The sequence below is a fragment of the Mauremys mutica genome, chromosome 10 (assembly GCF_020497125.1).
Source record: "Mauremys mutica isolate MM-2020 ecotype Southern chromosome 10, ASM2049712v1, whole genome shotgun sequence".
Classification (NCBI taxonomy): Eukaryota; Metazoa; Chordata; order Testudines; family Geoemydidae; genus Mauremys; species Mauremys mutica.
In genome coordinates, this window is record NC_059081.1 from 31627625 (window position 1) to 31655515 (window position 27891).

Consider the following 27891-nt stretch of genomic DNA (forward strand, 5'->3'; position numbering starts at 1 on the left):
TTGTGCATCCTGCTCAGAATGCCAACAAGTAGTGCCTAAGGGACACCTCTGGGCTCCCTTGGTCCTCTTACCACTCATGAAAACACCCTTTGAACAGATAGAGATGGACATAGTGGGGCCATTAGAAAAAAGAGCAAGGGGCAGCAGTGTAGTGGGTTCTGCAATCCACTACCTGGAGATAGTTCCCTTCTGCCTAATAACAGCCAAGGCCATAGCGAGGAAATTAATCCTGCTTTTTGCACAAGTAGGATTACCTACCAAAGTCCTCACAGTTATGGGAGTAATTTTGCCTCCTGCCTAATGCAGGAGGTATGGTAGCCTCTTAAGATTAGACCCCTCCAAATTTCAGTGTACCATCCCAGACCAATGGCCTGGTGGAAAGGTTTAATCAGATTCTTAAATGCTGAAGAAATTTGTGATGATGGACCCCATGGGATCAGCGACTTCCCTATCTCTTCTTTGCCATATAAGATGTGTCTCAAGGCTCAGACTTCTTACCTGGTGAACTGTGATATGGCCAAAAGCCTCGAGGACTTCTGGACCTCCTTAAAGGGGCCTTGGAAGAGCAGCAATTGCACTCAAAACATGTTATAGAACATCCTACAGATGCACAAGTGGTTCAAACAGGTAGGACAATTTGTAAAGAAGACTCTTGCAAGCCCAGCAAACCCAGGCTCAACATTATAATAAAGGAGCTTGGGAAAAGGTATGATGCCATTTCTCCCCAACTAGGAAATCAAGCTCCTGGCCAAACAGCAAGGACTCTATGAGGTTCTCCAGCAAACTGGAAAAGTTCATTATGAAATTCACTGTCTAGACCAGGGGTCGGTAACCTTTCAGAAGTGGTGTGCCCAGTCTTCATTTATTCACTCTAATTTAAGGTTTTGCGTGCCAGTAATACATTTTAACGTTCTTAGAAGGTCTCTTTCTATAAGTCTATAATATATAACTAAACTATTGTTGTATGTAAAGTAAATAAGGTTTTTAAAATGTTTAAGAAGCTTAATTTAAAATTAAATTAAAATGCAGAGCCCCTTGGACCGGTGGCCAGGAGCCAGGCAGTGTGAGTGCCACTGAAAATCAGCTCGCGTGCTGCCTTCGGCACGCATGCCATAGGTTGCCTACCCCTGGTCTAGACAAAATGATGAAACACCAGATCTTCCACATAAATGTGTTAAAACATGGATGGGCTCAGGAAATCTTGTTCATAGATCCCAGGGATCTCCCTGTGAATCTGACCCCCAGATACAAGAGCTGGCAGGTGTTGAAGATGTGCTGATAGCAGAAAAATCTTACTCCTTGCTTACACTGGCAAGCTACTCATTACAGCACCATGTTCTCACCCAGCCAGTGCAAACACATTTTATGGAATACCAAATCCAAATCAGCCCAGAGGTAAACATGAGACTTATTGCATTCCTGAGCAGCTCCACAAACCATGGAGCAAGAGGTCAGGCCACGTTAGACCTTCGTGTCATTAAGGAGTCCAAGAGCCCGTGGTGTAACCTGGTGGTTTTGGTTCTCAAACCCAATGGGACCACTTGATTTTGTGTGGACTTCAGGAGGAATTCAGTATCACAATTTGATGCCTCCTGATGCCTCATGTCAATGGACTCCTTGACCACCTTGGGGAAGGCTAAATATAAAATGACACTTGATTTACAAAAAGAGTACTGGCAAATAACCTGGGCCCCATATTCCAAAGAAAAGATGGCATTTGCCACACATCTTGGGATTTTTCAGTTTATTTTGACAATGCCCTTTGGACTGCATGGGGCCCTGGCCACATTCCAGAGGCTTATGGACCAAGTCCTATGTCACCGCATCCAGTTCATACCAGCCTATTTGGACAATGTAGTTATATTTAGTACAACTTGGCATTCACATCTGGTATATGTGGCTTCTGCATTACATTCACTGAAGTAGGTGGTCCCATCACTAATCTGAACAAAGTAAGTGTGGGATGCAGGAAACCTTCTATCTCGGGTATTTTTTAGGGAAGGGCTGGGTTCAAACCTGGAAAGATAATGGCAAATGAAGTGTAAAAATATAATTAGAAAGACCAAAAAAGAATTTGAAGAACAGCTAGCCAAAGACTCCAGAAGTAATAGCAAAAACATTTTTAAATACATCAGAAGCAGAAAGCCTGCTAAACAACCAGTGGGGCCACTGGATGATCGAGATGCTAAAGGAGCACTCAAAGACAATAAGGCCATTACGGAGAAACTAAACGAATTCTTTGTATTGGTCTTCACTGCTGATGATGTGAGGGAGATTCCCAAACCCGAACCATTCTTTTTGGGTGACAGATCTGAGGAACTGTCCCAAATTGAGGTGTCATTAGAGGAGGTTTTGGAACAAATTGATAAAATAAACAGTAATAAGTCTCCAGGCCAGTAAGCCTCACTTCAGTACTGCGCAAATTGATTGAAACTATCGTAAAGAACAAAATTGTCAGACACACAGATGAACATAATTTGTTGGGAAATCCTGCCTCAGCTAGAATTCTTTGAGGGGGTCAACAAGCATGTGGACAAAGGAGATCCAGTGGATATAGTGTATTTAGATTTTCAGAAAGCTTTTGACAAGGTCCCTCAACAAAGGCTCTTAAGCAAAATAAGCAGTCATGGGATAAGAGGGAAGGTTCTCTCATAGATTGGTAACTGGTTAAAAGATAGGAAACAAAGGGTAAGAATAAATGATCAGTTTTCAGAATGGAGAGAGGTAAATAGTGGTGTCCCCCAGGGAGCTATACTAGGCCCAGTCCTATTTAACATATTCATAAACGATCCGGAAAAAGGTGTAAACAGTGAGGTGGCAAAATTTGCAGATGATACAAAACTACTCAAGATAGTTAAGTCCCAGGCAGACTGCGAAGAGCTACAAAAGGATCTCACAAAACTGGGAGACTGGGCAACAAAACGGCAGATGAAATTTAATGTAGATATATGCAAAGTAATGCACACTGGAAAACATAATCCTAACTATACATATCAAATGAGGGGGTCTAAATTAGCTGTTACCACTCAAGCAAGAGATCTTGGAGTCATTGTGGATAGTTCTCTGAAATCATCCACTCAATGTGTAGCAGCAGTCAAAAAAAGCAAACAGAATGTTGGGAATCATCAAAAAAGGGACAGATAATAAGACAGAAAATATCATACTGCCTCTATATAAATCCGTGGTACGCCCACACCTTGAATACTGCATGCAGATATAGTCGCCCCACCTCAAAAAAGATATATTGGAATTGGAAAAGGTTCAGAAAAGGGCAACAAAAATTATTAGGGGTATAGAACGGCTTCCGTGTGAGGCGAGATTAATAAGTCTGGGACTTTTCAGCTTTGAAAAGAGGCACCTATGGGGGGATATGATAGAGATTTATAAAATAAGTAAGTGTTATTTACTCCTTCTCATAATACAAGAACAAAGGGGCACCAAATAAAATTAATAGGTAGCAGGTTTAAAACAAACACAAGAAAGTATTTTTTCACGCAACGCACTGTCAACCTCTAGAACTTCTTGCCAGAGGGTGTTGTGAAGGCCAATACTATAACGGGGTTTAAAAGGGAGCTAGATAGATTTATGGAAGATAGGTCCATCAATGGTTCTTAGCCAGGATGATCAGGAATGGTGTCCCTAGCCTCTGTTTACCAGAAGCTGGGATTGGGTGACAGGGCATGGATCACTTGATGATAACCTGTCTGTTCATTCCCTTTGGGGCACCTGCCATTGGCCACTGTCAGAGGACAGGATACTGGGCTTGATGGACCTTTGGTATGGCCATTCTTATGTTCCTGGGCCATATGAGGATAGGCCAAAGTAGGTGGTCGTCAGAGCGCAGTATGCTGCAGAAATACCTAGTTGGCAGAAATACCCAGTTACTGAAACACTGCTGCTCTACCTTATGCTGGGCTCTGAACCACCCCCTTCTAGTCCTGAAATCAAGGGAGCTACCTCTTTCCCTTTCCTTTGGTCTTGTGCAGAATGGAGTCTGGTCAGGTCAAGGGATTTGTCCCAAAGAATAAAGATAGTTTTTGACTAAATAGTTCCTTGTTGTGTTATGGTCAGCACTCAGGATTTTCCAAGTGGGTACAATGTCAGTCAGTAAGGAGAATATTATTCAGTGAAAACATAGAGAGGAAGTAAATATCCAGATGACTTTCGTAATCTATTCCACTGTATACCATTGGAAGAAAATCAGTTTGCAGTTCTTGCCCAGTATACTTCTTATGTGAGCACCAAAATACAAAATTATTTTATCTGAATTGTTTAGTAGACCTTGTGGAAAATATTGGTATGAGCCAAGGTAAGGTTCAAGGTCTTAGACTAGGAGCATAGCCTTTTGTACACTGTGAGTTGGAAAGTTTATACTCAGTGAGGTCAGAAAATTCAATGTTTCCTTAATAAACATGTTTCCTTAAGAAATGTCCTGTGAACTCTTGAGGACTGGTTTACTGATACGCTGCAACTGTAACCACAGGAATTCCATGCTAGCAACTCTCCCTGCTGCTAGCTAGATCTCTTGATAGCAGAACTGCAGTTGCCAGCATGGTTGGCCTCTGCACTCCCATCTGTGACTTTCCTTGATCTTTTTTCCCCACTCTCAGCTACATCTAGGGTTTTCCTGGCTGCCTCCCTACTGTGTACTTGCATATGTGTATGGGGAATCAAGTCCTTTGAGCCTATAGTAGGAAAAATACCTGTTGTTGTCCTTACTTTAGAACATCGTTCAGCACTGGTTCAGCTGCACCTGCTGCTGACATTCATTGCTAACAACAGGTAATCTTTTAATGACATATATAATGTATTCTCTGTTCTCTACCATGGAAGATATTCTACTGAATCTTCACATTTGTACCATGATGGGGAGAACCCATCCTCTCCCTTTCTATCTGTGTGTGTCAGAAGGGGTCGATGGAAAGTCTTCAGCCCTACTAAAAAAAAATACATAAAGTAGAAACTGAACCCCCAGGTCAGTAGTGTATACATTATTATTTATTTTGTGTATTGTGGTAGTGCCTAGGAGCCCCAGTCATGGACCAGAACTCTGTTGTATAGGCACTGTGCAGACAAATAACAAAAAGACAATTCCCACTCCAAAGACCTTGCAATCTACATTGGCCTCCCAGCTTTCCCAGATAAACCATCACTTCCCACACCAAAACCCCTTTAGAATGGTGAGCGGCAGGGGCAGAGTTCCTGCTAGTGACTGCAGTGCTGATATCACAAAAGTTCACTGCTAGTAGTAGGGCAATTAGGTTTTCTCCAAGAGTAGAGAGAAATGAGTTGATATGGATATAGGAAACTGTATCCTCAGTCTCGCTTATTGATAAGTCTGTACAATCTTTAACAGGCCCAATCATATGATATAAGCAAAGTCCATCTTATAAGTTATATGTGTAGCACCACTTTCAGGAATCCAGCAAAACTGTGTTCATGTTCCCCATCCAAACTTTTTTCTCCCATCAGTCTGCTTCAACTGCTGTGCGTCTCTGTGTTTTTATCCATTCCAAACACATTCAAACCTTTATGTTAAAGATGAAATTCAAGTCACCTCTGCAGACTCTAGCCAACTTCTGTGTGTCACCCAAATGCATTCCTGTCTCTGATGTCTATACATGAGGTTTAGACAAAATGGTGTAAATGAGAACTTATATTAAAAAGAATCTCCGCTTATGAGTCCACAGTGAGACGATGTAACATCTATGCAATTCCCCACTCAAGTGGGCCTGGTTCTAGTCTCACTTAAATTCACTATGCACTAATATAACTCCATTGACATTGGAGTTACTTCTGAGTTACACTAGTGCAGTGGTCACCAACTGGTAGATCACGATCAACTGATCAATCATGGAGCCTCTGAAAGTCGATCTCAGTCTCAGTCACTGAGCCTGAGATCCATTGTCAGAGGCTCCACAATCAACCAATCAGTCATGATAGAGTTGCCAACCCTCCTGCAGCCAAACTGGGAGATTGGCTGCTTAACAGTCCAGCGGCGCAGCAGGGCTAAGGCAGGCTCCCTGCCTGCCCTGACCCCGCACCGCTCCCGGAAGTGGCTGGCATGTCCGCAGCAACTCCTGGGGGGGGAAGGGGCAGGGAGGTCTCTGCACACTGCCCTCGCTGCAGGCACCCTCCCCCCTGCAGCTCCCATTGGCCGGTAACAGGGAACCATGGCCAATGGGAGATGCAGGGGCAGTGCCTGCAGGTGAGGGCAGTGCCAGAGCCACCTGCCTCTCCCCCGCACCAGAAGCCTCTGCTGGACATGCCGGCTGCTTCTGGGAGCAGCGCGGAGCCAGGACAGGCAGGGAGCCTGCCTTAGCTCCACTGTGCCACCACCCAGGAGCTGCCTGAGATAAGCGGCGCCTGGCCAGAGCCCACACCCCGAACTCCTCCCACACCCCAACCACCTGCCGCAGCCCTGAACCCCCTCCTACACCCCAACCCGCAGCCCTGAGCCCCCTCCTACACCCTGCACCCCAACTCCCTGCCCCCTCCCAGAGCCCGCACCCTGCACCCCAACATGTTGCCTGAGCCCTGAGCTGCCTCCCAGAGCCAGCGCCCCACACCTTCTCCTGCACCCCAAACTTCTGCCCCAGCCCTGAGCCCCCTCCTGCACCCAAACTCCCTCTCAGAGCCTGCACCATGAGTCCCCTCCTGCACCCCAACCCCCTGCCTCAGGCTCAGCCCAGAACCCCTCCCACACTCAGAACCCCTCAGCCCCAGCCCAGAGCCCACACACCCCCTGCACCCCAAGTTCCTGTCCCAGCCCAATGAAAGTGAGTGAGGGCAGGGGAGAGCAAGCAACGGAGGGAGAGGGGATAGAGTGAGCAGGGCGGGGCCTCAGAGAAGTGGCGGAGCAGAGGCATAGCCTCAGGGAAGGAGCAGGGCAAGGGTGTTCGGGTTTGTGTGATTACTTGTCATTTCTACATTTTCTCAGAGGTAGATCTTGGATTGCACTTAAATTCAATAAGTGATCTTGTGCTTAAAATGCTGGAGACCACTGACCTAGTGTCTCTAAGATAGGGTTGCCAACTTTCTAATTTCTGAAAACCGAATACCCTTGCCCTACCCCCGCTCCCCTGAGGACCTGCCCCTGAGACTGCCCTGCTCACTCCTCTCCCCTCTCCCTGTGTCACTCACTCTCCAGCCCCAGGACTCACCTGCTGCCTGCAGAGGCAGGCTGAGAGGAGCTGATACAGCGCCTGCTTGACTGCCCAATCTGGGCACAGCAGGATGGGGGTGGGTGGGTCCCTGGAGTGAGGGGGCCAGGGCGCAGTGGGACATGGCAGGGTTCAGTTCCCAGAGCAAGGGGGCGTGGCCAGGGCAGAAGGGGGGTGGCACGGCACCTACTTCTTGGAGCCCGGTCTGGAAACCTGCCACTGCTCTCTGTCAGGTGTCAGCAGCTGAGCAGAGAGCAGCTCCTCCATGTGGCTCCAGCCACAGCTGCTGCTCTTCCCGCCTCCCAGTGGTAGAGGCTGGTTACTGCGGCCAACCAGACACTGCCAAGTTCCCTTTTCAACTGGACGTTCCGGTTGAAAACCAGATACCTGGCACCCCTAATCTGAGATCAGAATTGGATCCAACTAGCTTTAAGCACCTGAGGCCTGATCAATCAATGGGAACAGGCTATCTGGTCAATTGGAGCAGGAGCAGGCCCTGAGTTGTTAAGCTATTGGGAAGGTCTCCTGTAACAGTGTTTTAAGTGTAACCCTCATCTCAAACATTTATTTAAATAAAATTATTGGTTTCACATTCCCCCACCATCCTTTCTTACAATATCTTTATTTTTTTCAAAGGCTTGCTGGTCTGAATTAAAGGGATTGGGCTGGAGGGCCAAAGTGTCCACTCTTCCTATAGTTATAGCAAAGAATTGGCCTATGTCGGGTCTGTAGTAAGGCTATTGTCTCTAGTAAGTAATTTGTACAAGTTATACCAGTTGCAAGCTAAGTCTTATATGCTGTTCTCACTCAGTTTCTCATCAGTGCTGCATTTTGTTTTGTTTATGTTAGTAAGGCTTCCATCTTGTAAAGCTGATTTCCCTTAAATTCTCCCCTCTCTTCCTCCACCCCACTGGGTACCTGAAGAATATATCTTATAAAGCGATTCCATAGACCAAACTATTCTTCCATTTGCAGTTTTTATATTAGCTTTTAATAGGCCAAATTTGGGCTCACGTGTATGTAGGAAAAGAAGTAGCCAGCCACGGAACAAATGCTGCTTCTTGATATGAGAGGTGCTGTTCTAGCAAGAGGACATGTAGACACTTCCTGATGGTCTACCTTTCAAGAATAATCTTAGTAGGGTCACAAGGCTTATAGTACTGCTGTTTCCCTCCTCCCCCAATGTTTATGTACACTCCTCTGCAACTAGAAACAAAATAGGGCCTGAGTTTGCTCCAAGGCCTATAAATCTGATAAAATCAGAGCAAGGTGCCAAGTGCAGAAATTATCCACAGTTAGTGCTTTCCTTTCCTTTCTTTTATTTTGTGTCTAAGACTGCAATGTTTTGTATTTAAAAAAGCATTTGCATACTACAGTAATGGGCATTATACAAACCTTAGTAGACAAAAAGAGTGGAGGAATCATAAAAAAATGCCTAAAAATAGTCATAATGTAAAAGTTAAAATGAATCCTCCAAATACCCCTCTTAACTTATATTTGCTATGTCAGATTCAATATTGAATTAAAAATCTAGACTTTGGAATCAATGCATGACCTTTTTCCTTTTCATTACAATTTCCTCTCATTATTTGAACGAATAATGACATCATAGACATTAAACAAATCCTAATGGGTTCCCTTCTCCCCTTTTAATTAAAATGTGATCTAAAAGTTTACTTTTTTTAGGAGCTAAAATTTGAATTGGCACACACAATTTCAGGACAATACCTATTATAGTCATAAAAAAGTTCAACCATGATATAATGTTTCCCACTTGCAAGTATTCCTATGATTTCACAGAACCACAAATTAGTTGTTATTCCATGCCAGAAAATGCTTTAGGCAAGGTTTTGTCACAAAGCCTTGCCAAAAGCTCTCTATAGGGGATAGTAATGAATTTATGCAGTTTAAAACACAACTTGCAACCAAGGATGTTAATTAAAATAGATTTTGTTGCATGGGTGGGGAGAAAAGGCATGTGAACAGGCCAGTACTGTGAATGTTTTTTTATTGATATGTATATTTCAGTTCGAGTGATTGCTCATGTCTATTCCACAATAGGTGTGCATGCTTGCCACGTGCACCGGTGCCAGAAGTTTTTCCCCTAGGAATACCCGTAGGGGAGCACCCTAGCGACTCCTGGAGTGGTGCCTCCATGGTGCAGTATAAGGGGCGCTGCACGCTTCCCCCACCCTCAGTTCCTTCTTGCCACCAGTTAAGGTTGAAAAATATGTGCAGCTCTAAGTATTATTATTATTTTAATTAATTTTGATTCCAGTCCTCTTGTTCTCTAGATATGGCAATTCGACTGCTAGAACAAAACACAGTACATTGATTGGTTTATTCTATTATGCTGAAAGTTAGACCTATGTCCTCCTGTCTCCGTTGAGTGTAATGGTATTTCTGATTAAGAAGGAAGCACATTGTACTCAAATGGTTGAGCACTTTGACACACATGGGCCTGCTACTTTTTCTTAAGTTAACTGCCCAGTTTTATTCCTAGTTGTTGTTGCTATCACATTTAATGTAGTTTATGATGTTTGCAGAGGATTGACGAAGGCATTGTGGTGCAAAGATTAAGATGTATGACTTTCTGAGATGGGGCTGAGTTAATTGATACGAGTTTTGGCTGAATTATGTGAGGAGCTAATTTGGTCATACCTGATTTGTACATCAAGTTGGGTTTTTTTCTTTTAAAATCATGGGTCAGACAATTCTCCCCTGATGAAGTCATCCTTCTTACTCCAAGTTGCATATTTTCTTCCCCAGTAGTTCTCAACCAGGAGTCCATGTACCCTTGGGGATATATGCAGATGTCTTAAGGCAGAGGTGGCCAACCTGTGGCTCTAGAGCCACATGTGGCTCTTCAGAAGTTAATATGCAGCTCCTTGTGTAGACACCGACTCCGGGGCTGGAGCTACAGGTGCCAACTTTCCAGTGTGCTGGGAGGTGCTCACTGCTCAATCCCTGGTTCTGCCCCCCCTCCACCGCTTCCCACCCCCTCCCCTGAGCCTGCCATGCCCTTGCTCCTCCCCCTTCCTCTCCCCAGAGCTTCCTGCATGCCACAAAACAGCTGATTGGGAGGTGCATGGAGGGAGGGGTAGGCGTGGATCAGCAGGGCTGCCAGTGGGCTGGAGGCACTGGAAGCGGGGGAGCTGATGTGGGGGCTGCGGATGTATTACTGTGGCTCTTTGGCAATGTACATTGGTTAATTCTGGCTCCTTCTCAGGCTCAGGTTGGCCATCCCTGTCTTAGGGAGATACATCAACTCATCTAGATATTTGCCTAGTTTTACAACAGGCTATGTAAAAAGCATTAGCGAAGTCAGAGCAAACTAAAATTTCATGCAGACAATGACTTGTTTATACTGCTCTATATATTATATGCTGAAATGTAAGTTTATGTTTCATTTATGTTATTTATGTTCCAATTGATTTATTTTATAATTATGTGGTAAAAATGAGAAAGTAAGCAATCTTTCAGTAATAGTTTGCTGTGATACTTTTGTATTTTTACGTCTGATATTTTAAGCAAGTAGTTTTTAAGTGAAGTGAAACTTTGGGGTATGCAAGACAAATGAGATACCTGAAAGGGGTACAGTAGTCTGGGAAGGTTGAGAGCCACTGTTTTACCCTAAAGAATAATCTATAATATAAAGAGAGGGGCAAGTTTTCAAAATGCACAAGTTTCATAACCTACATTTTTGGACATGAAAAAACTTGATCTTGTGAACACAAATTCTGCTTGCACACACAAACATAATAGCTAGAAGTTTAACTACATGAACTCCATCCAGAAATAGTTTATGATACAAATTCAAAAGTTTTGTAGACACCAAAACCTTTCATTAAAATAAGTTGGTTTCAAATAACTTAGATGCAGAAAATTAAAGGTGCAGTTTTAGAAGCACTCTCATAAAAATGTGTCTGTAGAGACAGTCTATCTCCAGCATACCTTAACTGGGAGTATTTAAGAAGAAAATAAAATACTTCATACTGTTTTAATATACTAGAAGATTTGCTAAAAGTATATATTTTGTTTCTCCATAGCTTTAAAGGTAGCCAGCTCTACAGTATACTTATGAATAAAGCTATTCAGAGTGCATTGACACAAAATACAATAGCCCAGGTGCATCTTTAATATGTATATGCTAATAGAATGTTTTCATTTTAATGTCATTCAGTGTGTACTGCACTATACCTGCAGTAATTTTTCTTTGTGCGTTGAAACCAAGATTTCTGCCCACTGGAGGTCATCAAAGAGCCTGCTGAACTTTCTGCAAGAGTAGGGTTGTTAATCCTGCTGACCTGGCCAAATTCCAATTTGGCTAAGTACTATTATTTACCCTATAGATTTAATTTCATAAAGTATTCTCTTCACTTCCTGTCCTAAATTGTTGTGTAGGCTTATTATATGCTGTACAACAGCTGTTGCACTCCACCCCAGAAGTGGCTACATATCAGTTGTAGAGGGCATTTACTACAGAGTAAGGGCCACATTAAGTTTGCAACTAGGCTTCCATTAAAAGCCTTGTATGATAAAAGAACAACAAAAACCAAACAAAACCCACTACTTTTGTTTACAAATATCTTAGTCTCAGGCCAGAAGAGAATTCTTTTGGAAAGTCTAAAGCAAGTCAGCCATGCCATTTAATAAGGCATTTTACAGAGCAGTGAAAATGTAACATGTCTAAGTAGCAAAACGTGTCTAGCCATTTTTGGGAATATAGAAATGAAAAATTACTTGGATTTATGGGTTAATACTTCCCCTGTTCTTATTTCTTCTCAACAACTGTTGCATACGTTAGATTAGGACACATTTCATCTACAAATTGAAAATGCTATTGAGGTTTTTTTGTTTTTGTTTCCCCCCTCCCCAGTTTACTAGTTCTGCGAGAGCTGCCAGGTAGTGAAAAAATTTGTCAGTGACTTAGCTGCTTACCTATTATTATTATTTAACAGAACCCAAAAGTGAGCAGGGTGCTTTACAAGCAAAATAGAATGATAAGTGGCCTAATTCACCTTTAATTTAAACCAGTTTTACTTTTGTAACTCCATTTACTTTAAATTACACCTCTACCTCGATATAACGCTGTCCTCGGGAGCCAAAAAATCTTAATGCATTATAGGTGAAACTGCGTTATATTGAACTTGATTTGATCCTCCAGAGTACGCAGCCCCGCCCCTTCCCCCCCAGAGCGCTGCTTTACCGCGTTATATCTGAATTCGTGTTCTATCAGGTGGCGTTATATCAGGGTAGAGGTGTAGTTATTTCTGAATAATACCAGTGCTCAGAATCAGGCCTAAGGTCCCTAGAACCCTGATGCTGCATTGAGAACCACACAGGTATAGTGGTTCTCAATGCAAGACTGAGGCCTAATATTTAGACATAATATGAGGAGTGGGAATAACAAACAGGGAAACGATAGGGTGAGGAAGGATGAAGGTCACATTTAATATTTAAAAGTTAATAGTTGAGCATGAAAATACATTACTATGCATTACTCTTTAAATAGTTCTATCAATTCAAATAATAGTGCTCAGCACAACAATAAATACATCAGTATTTTCCCAATAACTTTAATATGCTTATTGACCCTGATTCTCTAGTTTGGCCAAGCTGCACTTGATACAGGATCCAAGGGTGGCTTTGTTACCTTTGCAACAACACAGTACAGTAATAGACTTGGCGTAAGTTATAGTAACACCACAACCTACACCCATCTAACTAGCACGCTAGGGGGCCATTCGGCTGTGGCAATAGCTGGAACCTTACAATCCATCCGACAAATTCTGTGTATGGGACAAATGCAAGAAAACATGGAGACTTCATTAATAAAAAGAATATTGGTCAGATACCCCCCAACAGGTGGGGGAAAGAAGAGGAGTCATGGCCTGGTAAAGACCAGGGCTAGAGTATGGTCCCTCCACACTGTTATAGCATAGTTTGCTTCCATCCACATAAACAAGACAAGGCCAGGTCTACACTTACAAGCTTATAACAGCATAGGTGTACCGGATATACAGCTGTGCTGCTATAAGGTCACTTGTGTAGCTGTGTTATGCTGATGGGAGAGAACTCTCCTGTTGACATAATAAAACCAGCTCAACAAGCAGCAGTAGCTTTGTTGGTAGGCGAGCGTCTCCCACCAGCATAGTGCTGTGCACACCAGTACTTATGCTGGCAAAACTTATGTCAGTGAGGGGGGTGTTTTTTCATACCCCTGAGTGACAAAAGTTTTGCTGACTTAAGTGCTAGTGTAGACATGGCCTAAATAATGTTGCAACACAATTTTGCTATGGCTATTGTTCTCATGGTGTTCAAACAAAGTAGATCTTTGTCATGTAAATGTGGCCTAAATTTCTGATAGATAGTGGACACAGTGGTCCACAGAGCTTGGCATAACAAAACTTAGTTCGCCATGTCCTTTTTAGGAATGAGAGGGTGATTTAATGTTGAGCTTCTTGGGGTAGGGGCAATATCTTGTTATAAGTTTGTACATTTCCTACCTTCTATAATATAAGTGATAATATTGATTTTATTTACAATGAAAACCCATCAAACGTATAGAATCAATACGATTACAGTAATTTGATTGTGCTTTATGGCTCCAATACAGCAAAGCACTTAAATGTGTGCTTAAAAAGCATGTGAGTAGTCCCAGTAATCACAGTTACCAACTTTCACGTGGTAAATAAGCACTCTGACTTTCACAATAAGGCAAAAATCAAGCTAATCCCATTTCAAAACAAGGCCAAAACAAGCCAATCTCTAAGAACCTCAACACTCTATGTGACTAGATCCCCTTGGCGTGCAGTCTGGGACTGTGGTGGGCCCACTGTGCACCTTCTCCCTGCACTCTTCTCCCTGCCTTTCCCCTGCTTGCCCTCCCTTGCCCCTGCTTGCCAGGAGCCAATAAAAAAAAAAGAAACAACAAGCTAAAAACTAAAGAAGCCCAATTTCTGCATTTTTTCTTGGGTTTGGCATGTCTGTCAGTAACTTCAGTGGAACTTCTTTTGGGCTTAAAATTAACTGTTTGCAGGATTGGGGTTTTGTGGGTGGTGAGGCTGCTCTGTAGTGCCCCTTCAGGGCCAAACATGGTACTACAGGCAGTCCCACCTTAGTCTGCAAGGCCACCTGCTTGGGGCAGGGTAGCCTGTGCCCTAAGCTTATCAGTCTCTAAACAACCAAGTAACAAAATAGCAACTTAGGATTCAGCTGTCTGCTCCATTAAACAAAGACACACACACACAAAAACCTCAACCTATAAAATGCAAGCATTTAGTTGCAGTGTTTAGGGCAAGGCCTTGATCTGGGCCTCGGTATTGGGTTAGCCGTGAGGAGCTCCTTTTCTGTCCCAGTCTCATCCACCTCTATCTCTGAGCAAAAGCAGGCAAGCCTTCTTAACTGGCCCACTGGTTCTTGCTTGATCAGTATTTCCTCCTAGCCCGCCTAGGCCCCTGAAGGATTTTCTTGTTCGTTGCCCAGTCTGACTGATTTTCCTTGTGTGGGGAATGTCAGCTGCTGATGCCTCCAGCAGGGAGCAAAGAGGGCCTGATAAACCCCATCACACACTTCCCCATGCAACATGGGCCCCGGGACCTGATTTCCCCCGTCCATAATAACATAACCGTCTCAAAAAGAAGTCCACTTTCTAGTCCTGTGAACCTGGCTGGTATTGTACACGAAAAGCATAGAGTTGCAATGGCAGATATCACTGAGTAATGCAAGAGTGAGTGTCCTACAACTATTTAAGTGGTGCATGGTCTGTTAGTAGGTCAAAGGGAGCCCCTAAAAGACAGCAGCATAGTACACCCAACAGCCCATTTGATGGTGGCCTCTCTCAATGGTGGTGTATCTGGTTTCCTGTGGCTGCGGTTTCCAGCTTAGGTATGGTATTGGATGTTCCACACCCTGAAATTTTTGTGACAGCACTGCATCAAATACAAACTGATGCTTCCACAGCTGAAGTATAAAACAGTAGTGAGAAATCCAGACACTCTAGCATAGGCTGTTACATTCAGTTATCCCCTGGACTGCTCGAGTGTATTGACCTTTGTAAAGTCTGCCAGTGGTGAAACAAGTGTTGCGAAGCAGGGCATGAACCTCAGTAATAGCTGGCTAGACTCAGGAAAGCCTGCACTTGTTTCTTGGTGGTGGGAAATGGAGCCTCCCATAGGGCCTCTGTCTTATAACATAAGAACGGCCATACTCGGTCAGACCAAAGGTCCATCAAGCCCAGTATCCTGTCCTCTGACAGTGCCCAGTGGCAGATGCCCCAAAGGGAATGAACAAACAGGTTATCATCAAGTGATCCATGCCCTGTCACCCAATCCCAGCTTCTGGCAAACAGAGGGTAGGGACACCATTCCTGACCATCCTGGCTAATAGCCATTGATGGACCTATCTTCCATGAATCTATCTAGCTCCCTTTTGAACCCCATTATAGTATTGGCTTTCACAACACCCTCTGGCAAGGAGTTCCAGAAGCTGACAGTGCGTTGCATGAAAAAATACTTTCTTGTGTTTGTTTTAAACCTGCAACCTATTAATTTTATTTGGTGCCCCCTTGTTCTTGTATTATGGGAAGGAGTAAATAACACTTCCTTATTTACTTTCTCTATACCACTCATGATTTTATAGATCTCTATCATATCCCCCCGTAGGCGCCTCTTTTCAAAGCTGAAAAGTCCCAGTCTTATTAATCTCTCCTCATACAGAAGCTGTTCTATAACCCTAATAATTTTATTGCCCTTTTCTGAACCTTTTCCAATTCCAATATATCTTTTTTGAGGTGCGGTGACCATATCTGCACGCAGTATTCAAGGTGTGGGCATACCATGGATTTATATAGAGGCAATATGATATTTTCTGTCTTATTATCTGTCCGTTTTTTGATGATTCCCAACATTCTGTTTGCTTTTTTTGACTGACGCTGCACATTGAGTGGATGATTTCAGAGAACTATCCACAATGACTCCAAGATCTCTTCCTTGAGTGGTAACAGCTAATTTAGACCCCATCATTGTATATGTATAGTTAGGATTATGTTTTCCAATGTGCATTACTTTGCATTTATCTACCATTTATTCCTACCCTTTGTTTCCTATCTTTTAACCAGTTTCCAATCCATAAGAGAACCTTCCCTCTTATCCCATGACTGCTTATTTTGCTTAAGAGCCTTTGATGAGGGACCTTGTTAAAGGCTTTCTGAAAATCTAAATACACTATATCCACTGGGTCTCCTTTGTCTGCATACTTGTTGACCCCCTCAAAGAATTCTAGTAGATTGGTGAGGCATGATTTCCCTTTACAAAAACCATGTTGACTATTTCCCAACAAATTATGGTCTTCTATGTGTCTGACAATTTTGTTCTTTACGATAGTTTCAATCAATTTGCCCAGTACTGAAGTGAGGCTTTCTGGCCTGTAGTTGACAGGGTCAACTCTGGAGCCTTTTTTAAAAATTGGCCTCATATTAGCTATCCTTCAGTCATTTGGTACAGAAACTGATTTAAATGATAGGTTACAGATGACAGTTAGTAGTCCTGCAATTTCACATATGAGTTCCTTCAGAACACTTGGGTGAATACCATCAGGTCCCGGAGACCAAAACCTCCTCTAATGACACCTCAATTTGGGACAGTTCCTCAGATCTGTCACCCAAAAAGAATGGCTCGGGTTTGGGAATCTCCCTCACATCCTCAACAGTGAAGACCAATGCAAAGAATTAATTTAGTTTCTCCGCAATGACCTTATTGTCTTTGAGTGTTCCTTTAGCATCTCGATCGTCCAGTGGCCCCACTGGTTGTTTAGGAGGCTTTCTGCTTCTGATGTATTTAAAAAAAATTTTGCTATTACTTTTGGAGTCTTTGGCTACCTGTTCTTCTAATTATATTTTTACACTTCATTTGCCAGAGTTCATGCTCTTTAGGATTTATCTTCCACTTTTTAAAGGATGTCTTTTTGCCTCTCATTTCTTCTTTTACTTTGTTGTTTAACCACAGTGGCTCTTTTTTGGTTCTCTTACTATGTTTTTTAAATTGGGGTATACACTTAAGTTGAGCCTCTATTATGGTGTAGAACAGTTAGTGTAGAAACAGCTGAGCTGGCTCTATGCCACACAGGGAATCCCGACATCTACATTCCCCTAGCTATCTATATTTTGGATTTATACATAATAAAAAAAGCACTTAACCATCTGCTCCAAGTGCCCTTGACATAAAAAAGTACAACTATCAAAAACTCACTCCATTATGAAGCCTTGCGGTCTGCCCCAAAGGTCATTATTGGAGTGGCTCAGATGCGCCAACTTAGGGTGGCTGAGAGGGTGGGATAATAATGCTGTGTGCCAGGCCAGATGTGTCTGGGTTCCTCAATCCCTGCGATGGCAAGCATCAGGGGACAAGGCAAGAAGAGATTCTGTTTGCTAACTGGAATTGAGGTGTTTCATTTCTATTCCATTGATTTCACCTCTCTCACTAAGTTGGTTGCCAGGTGTCTGGTTTTCGACCGGAATGCCCAGTCAAAAAGGGATCCTGGTGGCTCCAGTCAGCACCACCAACCTGACCGTTAAAAGTCCGGTTGGCGGTGCTGTGGGGCTAAGGCAGGCTAGTCCCTACCTGACCTGGCACCGCGCTGCGCCCTGGAAGCAGGCAGCAGGTCCGGCTCCTAAGTGGGGGGCGGCCACAGAGCGCCACACGCTTTTCCCACCCAGAGCACCAGCTCCGCACTCCCATTCGCCAGGAACCACAGCCAATAGGAGCTCGAGGGCAGTGCCTGCGGGTGAGAGCAGTTTGCGGAGCCTCCTGGCCTCCCTGCCTAGGAGCCAGACCTGCTGGCTGCTTCTGGGGAGCAGTGCAGTGCCAGGACAGGTAAGGAGTTTGCCTTAGCCCTGCTGCACCGCTGACCCAGAGCTGCCCGAGGTAACCTCACGCCCCAACCCCCAACCCCAGCCTTGAGCCCCTCCCAAACCTAGGTCCCCTCCTGCATCCCAAACCCCTCATCCCCAGCCCCACCCCAGAGCCTGCACCCCCAGCCCAGAGCCCGTAACACCTCCTGCACTCCAACCCCCTGCCTCAACCCGCAGCCTCCTCTCGCACTCTGAATCCCTAGGCTTCATCCCCCAGCCTGGAGCCACCTCCTGCACCCCAAACCCATCATCCCCAGCCCCACCCCAGAGCCCGCATCTGCAGCCGGAGCCCTCACCCACTCCTGCATCCCAACTCCCTACCCCAGCCCAGACCCCCCTCCTGCATCCTGAATCCCTCATTTCTGGCCCCACCCTGGAGCCCACACCCCAGTTAGAGCCCTTATCCCCTTTCACACCCCAACCTCCTTCCCCAGCCCAGTGAAAGAGAGTGAGGGTAGGGGAGAGCAAGCCACTGAGGGAAGGGGAATGTAGTAAGTGGGGGGAGGGGCCTTGGGGAAGGGGTGGGGCTTGAGGAAGTGGGGAGGCTTGGTTTTGTGCATTTAGAAAGTTGGCAACTGTAGATCCTGGTCTTAGCTTCATGATAGAGAATATATCAAGGCTATTGATTAATAAAATATCAACCATATGTGAACTGATCAGGGCTGAGGCCACAACTTTACATTTATTATATGATAAATGAATTAGATAATCCAAGACTTTATCAACTAGGCCAGTGGTTCCCAAACTTGTTCCGCCGCTTGTGCAGGGAAAGCTCCTGGCGGGCCGGGCCGGTTTGCGTACCTGCCGCGTCCACAGTTCGGCCGATCGTGGCTCCCAGTGGCCGTGGTTCGCTGCTCCAGGCCAATGGGAGCTGCTGGAAGCAGCAGCCAGTACGTCACTCGGCCCGTGCCACTTCCAGCAGCTCCCATTGGCCTGGAGCAGTGAACCGCAGCCACTGGGAGCCTCGATCGGCCAAACGTGCGGACGCAGCAGGTAAACAAACCGGCCCGGCCCGCCAGGGGCTTTCCCTGCACAAACGGAAGAACAAGTTTGGGAGCCACTGAACTAGGCTATACACTGCCTATATTAGGATTGGGACTCAAGAGACATGGGTTCCATTCCTGGCTTTGTCACTGGTTTGCTTGGTAACCTTGCCACATTACTTCTCTAACTATGCCTTAATTTTTCCATCTGTAAAATGGGGATAATGATACTAAGCTCCTTTGTAAAGTGCTTTGAGACCCATCGATGACAAGGGATATATAAGAGCTAGGTATTATTATAGGTGGAGGTGGTAGTGCTGCCAATTATTAAAGTTGTCTGACACTTCATGTTATAAGATCCTGTTTTCAGTTGCTTATAAAACTTTGCCAAACTTTAATAGTCTGACTGAAATTTTCCATGCTGGGTGTCAGACAAAATTTTCTTGGAAAAAACAGTCCAGCCCTTTCTGAGAACAGGGCTAGGCAATAATACATTATTTTACCCATATTAAAACATTCTTCTTTGTTTTGAACAGCTCTAAGACCCCCAGGCTATGGATCAGGGACTTGACATTTGGTGAGGGGAAGATAGCCTTTGTGTCAGAGATGTGCCCTTTGCCATCTCTGTGAAAATCTAGCATGTCAGGGTGGGAGCCGGAAGCAAGAAGAACATATGCAAGTCTATGTGCTTCCATAGCACATTAAAGTTTCTGAAGAATTTTAAGTCTAATATGCAAAATGATTTCTATGTTGGACTCAATACGTTTAACAATAGCTAACTTGACCTCTAGCTGCCTTTTAAGAACATTGTAAGCATATAAAGTATCACTTAAAATATCCCCCTGTAAACTGATGTGTACTGCCATTCCTGAAATTATAGTGTTGTAGCAGCAATTTGGGATTTATGGCTGGAGAAATACTTCTCTGCTTTTAGCTTGTTGGCATTTTTGAGTGGATGATATTTCTCATGCTTCTCAATCCCAAGGTTATTTTTGTTTTGTTTCATAAATTTAGTAAACGTCAACAAAAAATATTTTTAAATATCTCAGTATGGAAAAAGGTGGGTTTTATGTTTTAAATTTGTGTTCAGAAACTTCAAATCCTATTATTTTTTACATTCAATTAATAAACAGCATATTTAAAAACTTTCAACACTTCAGTTTGCCATGAAATTAGTTCCCAATTAAGAGAAGTGCCTTTGACCTGTAGATTAAGAAATAACCAAGTCTGGAAATTGTGTACTAACTCATGCTGACTATGCACTATATGCTCTCTTCCATTAACCGTGGTGTGTGTATTGAAGAGGGAATATGTCTGCAGAAAAAGCCATGATGGGACCCCATGAAAAGGGAAGAGACTAACTAGGATACTCCCCTCACCTCTGCTTTTCCAGCTTTTTATTCTTCATATTCTTTAGTCTTCACCTCTGCTTTTCCAGCTTTCCGTTCTTCATATCTGCATGGCTACTTGGCTTTACAGAAGAAGTGGTGGGACCAGGGATTGGGAGAAGGAGCCAGGGAGGTAGTGTGCTCTCACAGGCTGCAGGTGAAGTTGTGGGAAAGTTAATGTTGCCCAGCTCTGTTCTGCACACTTTGTGATTCCTTGCTACAGAGTCACAGCACACAGCAGGGAAGAGTGAGCCTTTGGCAGCACAACTCATGGTCTTACCCATTCGCTTGCCGTGGGGCTTCATACTTGAGCTCATTGGGGATATTTGTCAAAATGGAAATGGTTTGTGGAAATGTATCTGTTTCAGTGATATTTTTACTAGGAAGGTTTCTCAGGCCCAGGATGGAATTTCTGGTCAAAATGAGACAGCTTGCCCTCCCCAGAATAGTCGATAGCCCAGTGGTTAGGATGCTCACCTGGGCTGTGAGAGATGACCTTTGTTTGCTGTAACAAAACCATGACTTTACTTTTGTTTTATGATAACAATCAGTTTTACTAATGAGTCCTGGATTTACTGGCTCTGATGGGAAAATTCTGTTTTATAATCTACCTCTTACCCAGTGTGCAAAGGAAGTCATAAAAGACAGCTGTTCATGTTCAACTACCAAAAAACAAGGAGCAAAAATGAATGGTCAGTCAAGACTAATGTTAAAATAGTTTGGTATAAAGCTCTCCCACTTCATACTCTGAGAACCTGCAGACCAATCAATAACATACACAACACTGGAGAAAAAAGGAACACAACAGAATAAAAAACTCCAACCTCTAGAAAGGAGGTGGACTAGAATTAGGATGGAGTAGGAAGCAGACTATCACTAACTGTGATAGTCTGTGCTGGTATCTAACTTCCTTTTTTCAGACGTGACCTCTTCCCCCATCAATCAAAGAAAATCCTGACAGTGAACATCATAAGCATTAGCTTATGGGCAATGGGCTTACCTCACTTTGCAGGCTTCTCCTTCCAAAAGCTGTTATCAGCTGGTGTTCCCAGTCTTAGTATGTAATGACAGATGAAGGTGAGCACTGAGGACCAAGCTGCAGATTTGCAGATCTCTCTCACTAGTGTCTCAGCCCAAGAGGTAGCCATCTCTTTGGTGGAAGGACACTACAGTACAATAGCTTTTTGCAGTCCCACATTCTAGTCTTTGGACCTAGGTAACAAACAGTGTTCTCAATTATTCTGAAACTCTTGATACAGTACAAGCAAAATTAAAGAGCGTGCTTAATTTAAGACTTCAGATAAAATTTTCAAAAGCACCTAAGTCCATTTTCAAAAGGGACTTAGGCACTTAGATTCCTAAGTCTCTTAGAAAAATCAGTGGGATTTAGTCCCAGATTTGTCAAGGTATTTAAAAGCACCTAGTGCCTAACTCCCACGGAAATCAATAGGAGTTTGATGCACTTCAGCCAATTCCATTAGGTGCCTATCTGTATCTTTAGGCACCTAAATACCTTCAAAAATCTGTCCCCAAATGACTACAATGACAATAAAAATTTATTCTCTTTGACTTTTTTTAAAGTAACTATTTCTGGATAAGGCCCAAGGCAAAGTTAACTTATATTTGATGTTTGGTTACTTAAGATTGTTCATGATAAAAATAAGCTTTGCACTTAACTGTTTATTTTATTACTAAATGCAGCTAATTTTTTTTATTTTAAAAAAGAAGCAATGCATTTATAGTCACCTCTGAATTTAGTTCACTTACAGAACATAGTGCTAGGTGAGTATCATTGAGTTCTTTCTTTTTCCCTATCTTATCTTCTTCCCAAGAAAATACCAAACAGTCATACTTGTTTATTAACATAATTCCAAGAACCCATGACTCCAGTCCCAAATAAAATGTATTAAATGATTATACCTAGTGTGGGAATGTAGCTAAAATAGTAAACACACAATATTGATCATCACATTCATACTTTAATACTGACAATAATGAAAAGAACCTATACCACACCTTCTGATCAACATGCATTTTAAATTGAAATGGAAAACATGCTAATATAATAACATGAACCTATTTTAGCATATGAATTTTATTAGTTCTTACATTAAATGGAAATACACTGAAATATGTTATATACTTAATTAAGATATAAGTTTCTGTTGTCTTAAACTATTATATTGCTTCTTCTGAGCTAGATTTGATCCATGGTCCTAAATTTTACAGATAAGCAATAATCCACAATTCAATCCAGTCATCCTCAAACACAAAATATTTTTCTCACTAGGTAACATATTATTCAAAATCCAGCCAAATATTACTTGTTCAGCAGTATGCTAAACCCTTTTATTATAGCCTGAGTCAAGAAAGACTGATGATCTTGAGGATAAAGCAGTGGACAATGGAAAAACCTGTGACGGATTTCGAAGCCAGCCAATGCTTAATTTATCGAGACCCAGAAGGCAAAAACAAAATAAATTCAACTATTATGATTGTTACTGGATAGAAAGTCTGTACTGCACTCTAAAGAGAATCTTCAACATTGATAATGACACATAAACAATTAAACTGGTGTATTTGCCAGCAGCTATATTGATAGAAGTTTAATTTGCAAGACAAGCAAAGAAAAAAAAATCTAGATTTATTAAAAGATACAAGCCAGGACACTCTCAAGAACTAAGAGAGAGTATCTTAACCCCAGAATATACACTCAATCATTCCAGTGATGTAAAAAGTGACCTTGTCCTTCTCACATTACATTAAAAAAGAATACATAAATTACACAACACAGCAGTATAATGTTTTGCAACAAAGCAATTTCTTAAGAAGGTATTAAAAAGCAGCTCCAGAGTATTAAAATTGGCTTGGTGCACTTTGTTTTGCTATGGTCTTGCCAGATCTTTGTACTGTGTGAAATACTGTAAATATGGCATAAAAAACAGATATAAAATTGGTTAGCTATCTGGGTATGCAAAGCAAAGGATCACTCAGTTGACTGCTTTTCTGATAGTGGGAACTAAAAAAACAAAACAAAAACAGGAGGAGTAAATCAAAATGAATTTTAACTGCCAGATTAGGTTTCTGATTTTGCTATTCTGTGTTACTGTGTGAATTGTTGCTAATAAATTACTACAGCAAAGAGGAAATGCCATAACAATGAGGAAAATGGATATTGAGGGACAAAAAGAAAAAAATCTAAATGGTATTGTGTGGTTTCACAATAGGCTCATTGAGCACGGAATTCTTTATTTTTAACTGTTAACTTAAATTTTCCCATCTCTATAAAAACATCAGTATTTGAAAGTAAACATATTTCTGATGAAAGCCGTATTTCTGTTTTAGTGATGTACTATTGTTTTCTCTTTTCTGAGAATTACATTTTTGGCAGTATATAGTTTCAGCAAAGCATTAAGAATGACAACAGATACTATATTGTTTACAACCCCACCTAGTGGTCTTGAGTTTCAAATCTTCCCACTAGATAGAGTTGACAGTCTGTATTTTAGCATGAGCATCCTGATTAAGGATCTCTAATATAACAAAAAATATTTTTCATTTATCTAGTACTTTTCATCCTGAAGGATCCCAAAGCATTTTATAAAATTAACAGGCTGATTCACAAACTGGAGCCAGGAATCCCAACATCCAACACAGAAATGTATCCACCTTTGGAGTGGAACTCAATAACTGCTTAACAATACATAGCAATGCAACATTTAGGACAGGAAATTAAGGATCTAACAGTCTGGCTGATAACAATCTTCAAGTATGTTAAGAGGATGGTGCTCAATTGTCCTTCATGTCCACTGAAGGTAGGACAAGAAGTAATGGGCTTAATCTGAAGCAAGGGAGATTTAGGGATATTAAGAAAAACTCTCTAACTAGAAGGGTAGTTAAGGACTGGAATAGGCTTCACAAGGAGGTTGTGGAACCCTCACTGAAGGTTTTTAAGAACAAGTTAGATAAACTCCTGTCAGGTATGGTCTAGGTTTATTTGGGTCCTGCCTCAGCCCAGGGGACTGGACTACGGATGACCCAAATAAACAAATATTTCTATGATTCTATGAATATTTTTTCCATCTGAAATTAAGAAGGAAGATGAAACTACCCTGATGGGATATGATCAATACATTGGGATTAATACCCTTTCTCTCAAAAGGAACAACCTGGTATCTTTAATCACAAGTGGTCAGGATCTTGATTTTATGATCTTGATTTTATGTCTAATCTGAAAGAAAACACTGCCCTCTAAAACAATGCCAGGCATTTGTTCAGTAGTGAGTCAGAGGAAAGAGTGCCATCTGCTGAATCATCACCATATATAAAGAATTCATTTTAGAAAATAACTAGATTAAGAGAATGTTAAGGTTACAAAGTGAAGTATTCAAAGTCAGGAAATGCCAAAGTTAAGGTTGCATGCACAACCTTGACTGCTTCCCCATGCACAGGTTTCATGATGCAGTCTTTAATTACATGGTTATATATATTATTACAGAAGCCCTGAGCCCCCCATCCCTCCAGGGCAGAAGCTGCTATCTCCACCACTCTGCCACAGGGCAGAAGCCCCAAGCTCCCCTCACCAAGTCTAGTAGTTGGATAATGGTGGGGGTGCCTCTGTGAGCCACACTCTCTACATGAGGCTTGGAAGCCTTGGCTTGGCCACACCTGTATTATTATTTCCACAGGATCCTTGCCTCATTAAGGCAAATTCCAGTGACATATAAATTCTCAGAAAAAGGAGAAAACAATTAATCAACAAAAGAAAACTATGGCTTTTGCAAGAAGCATATTTACTTCAGTGGGTTTTGGGTCAGGCTCTCTGTACATGGGTTGGGTGGTACAAAGTGAACAAAGCAGGTATGGGACTGATCACTCAAACACTTAGGCATGTGAACAAATTTAGTCAGATCAGTATTCCCAACTGGCCCTTCATTTGAAAATAACTTATTATAACAGAAGAGAAAAGCTATAAATCTCATCATAATTGTCTGTTATTCCAGAATAAAGAATAATTTATTTTCTTCATGGGAATTAAATTACCGTACATACTCATTCATTAGCCCGTTTGTTTATAAGCTGACCCCCCCCAAAATGGATAGGTAAAAATAGCAAAAACTGTATGACCCTTTCATAAGCCAGCCATATATTTCAGGGGTTGGAAAACTTTGGCTACCGGCCCGCCAGGATAAGCACCCTGGCTGGGAACGGTGAACTGCAGCCACAGGGAGCTGAGGGGCTCCATGCCTGCAGATACTCCAGTTAAACAAAACTACAATGTATTAGATCAGGGATTGGCAACCTTTGGCATACAGCCCGCCAGGTTAAGCACCCTAGCGGGCCGGGGCTGTTTGTTTACCTGCCGCGTCCATCATGGGAGCTGTGCCACGGGGCTGGCAATCCCACGGGCTGCACTGAAATCCCTGATGGGCCAGATCTGGCCCACAGGCTGTAGTTTGCCCTCCCCTCTGTTGGGCTCCTTATATAGTCAGGGTACCCAATGAGAATGCTGTCTTTCCAGCCAATGAAGGGGGCTGGGGCCTGGCTGCTATGGGTCTGTAGGCCTTTAGCACTAAGGCTATTGGTCAGGGGCAGTGGCTTATGGCACAGCAGCTAAGAATGCTGTCTAGGAACCTGGTAGGCCTAGGTTCAATACTAGGGTCGTGACATCACTCTTCTCCCTTGGGGTACTGAAGGACCAGGCTTATCTGGATGGGCTCTGTGGAATGTTCTGACCTTTTCAGGAGCATGTACATAATGGGCTGGTTCCCAGGACCAGTCCTCCAGCCCATACCCTTCCCAGTCAAGGAGGTATCATATCTTTCCTCTTCGTACATTGCAGTTTAGGGTCTTGTGGACAAGATCTTGGCCTTGTACTGGTGGAACAGGAGATTATTTTCATTCAGAGAAGGGTTTAAGAAGAGAGACATGGAATCATGGAATACAGGGTGCACCTTAAGGTGTAGGGAAGTTGAAGTTTGAAGGTTACTGGGTTACTTTGCCTGAGATTCTGTTAGGGTGCTAGGTACTGGTGGTCCAGTTTACTTATGGGTCTGCCTGTCTTGAGGTGTTTGCAGTAGGACAAAATTATGGCTATTGACCAAACATACGGCCTCTCTACCAGTGGCAATCAGCATGATGTTTGTATGCGGTTGTGGCTGCATCTAGGTTTTGTTTCAACTCCTTCTTTGTTGAAACTCTTCCTTCCGGATCTGAGGCTGCAGGAAGTGGGGTACTATGAGAAGTGCAGGGTGAAAACAGGAGTGAAAGATGTAATTTTCAAAAAACAGTCTCACCTTGGACAAGGCACAGTCTGTGTTGTATGCGGATTCCGTGTATGGCATCAGTGAGGCTCAGTCATTTTGGTGGCAGTTTGTGAAGCATCACAGGTATTGTTCTAATACATGGTTTACTCTTTTTGATTGGTAATTGGTTTGTGGATGGTAGGCAGTTGATGCATGGAGACTCACTAGTAGGCAAAACACCTCCTGCCAAAACTGAGATATGAACTGGGACCCCCAATCTGAGGTACCCTTGATGTGGTCTGGGAGGCTGTGGAGGTGACAAATGTATGCAACGAGGGGGACAAATGATATTCTTGGTGATGGGAAGAAGTGCATAAGGAATGAAGTGCGCCATCTTTGTCAGTTGATCTACTATCATTAGTATGGTATGGCATCCCTCAGACTGTGGTAATTTGACAATGAAGTCCATTATAATATTAACCTAAGGCCTCCAGGGGATCTCAGCGGATATTAACATCCCAAAAGGTTTTATTTAGGGGACTTTTGTATAGCCAGATGTATTACAAGATCTGATTTAGACCTGAAACCTCCCCAAACAAAGTTAGCTGTCAACATAGCTGTGGCTACACTGTGGGTTTTGTTGACATAACTATGCTACTGGGGGGGGGTATATGATGGTATAAGTTTTAAATGTAGACCAAGCCTAAATTGGAGCAGCTCACTCCTTCTCCCATTCCTAATCCCACTGAGGTATCATTAGTGGGGGAGTTGTTTCTCACTAACATTTTGCTACCTGTTGATGTCTCTCTTACTGCAGCTGTATGATTCATTCATTCTCATTCCTTATCTCCACAACTCTTTTTTAAACCATACTATAGCTAATATGAAACAAGCAACAAATTGCAACTATGTTGTAACGAGCCAGCACACAATTCTGTGGTATTGGGTCACCTTATTTGGCTGCAGTTGAGCTGTGGATGGGCCCTAATGCATGTCAGAAACAGTACAACAAACTAGATGAACCACTGGCCTGGCCTAGTATAGCATGCCTATGCTGCTAGCCATCTGCATTTGGCCTGTTCTTCATTGTCTTGTATGATATGTAGTCATTTACATCAATGCAAAGTAGGTGTAAAACTACTAGAACAGAATGGCAGCAATAATACCTACCATGCACTTACTTTACACTAGTGTAAATGA

General features: G+C 42.8%; 1 protein-coding gene across 1 annotated transcript in view; it reads right to left on the minus strand.

The window, feature by feature from the left end:
* The window catches only part of BAZ2B (bromodomain adjacent to zinc finger domain 2B), a 334995-nt gene that overhangs the window by 283640 nt on the left and 23464 nt on the right, over positions 1-27891 (minus strand). Inside the window, exon 2 of the mRNA XM_044978298.1 lies at positions 21447-21658. The gene's annotated coding sequence lies outside the window, so the exon portion shown is untranslated. The remainder of the gene's footprint in view (positions 1-21446; positions 21659-27891) is intronic.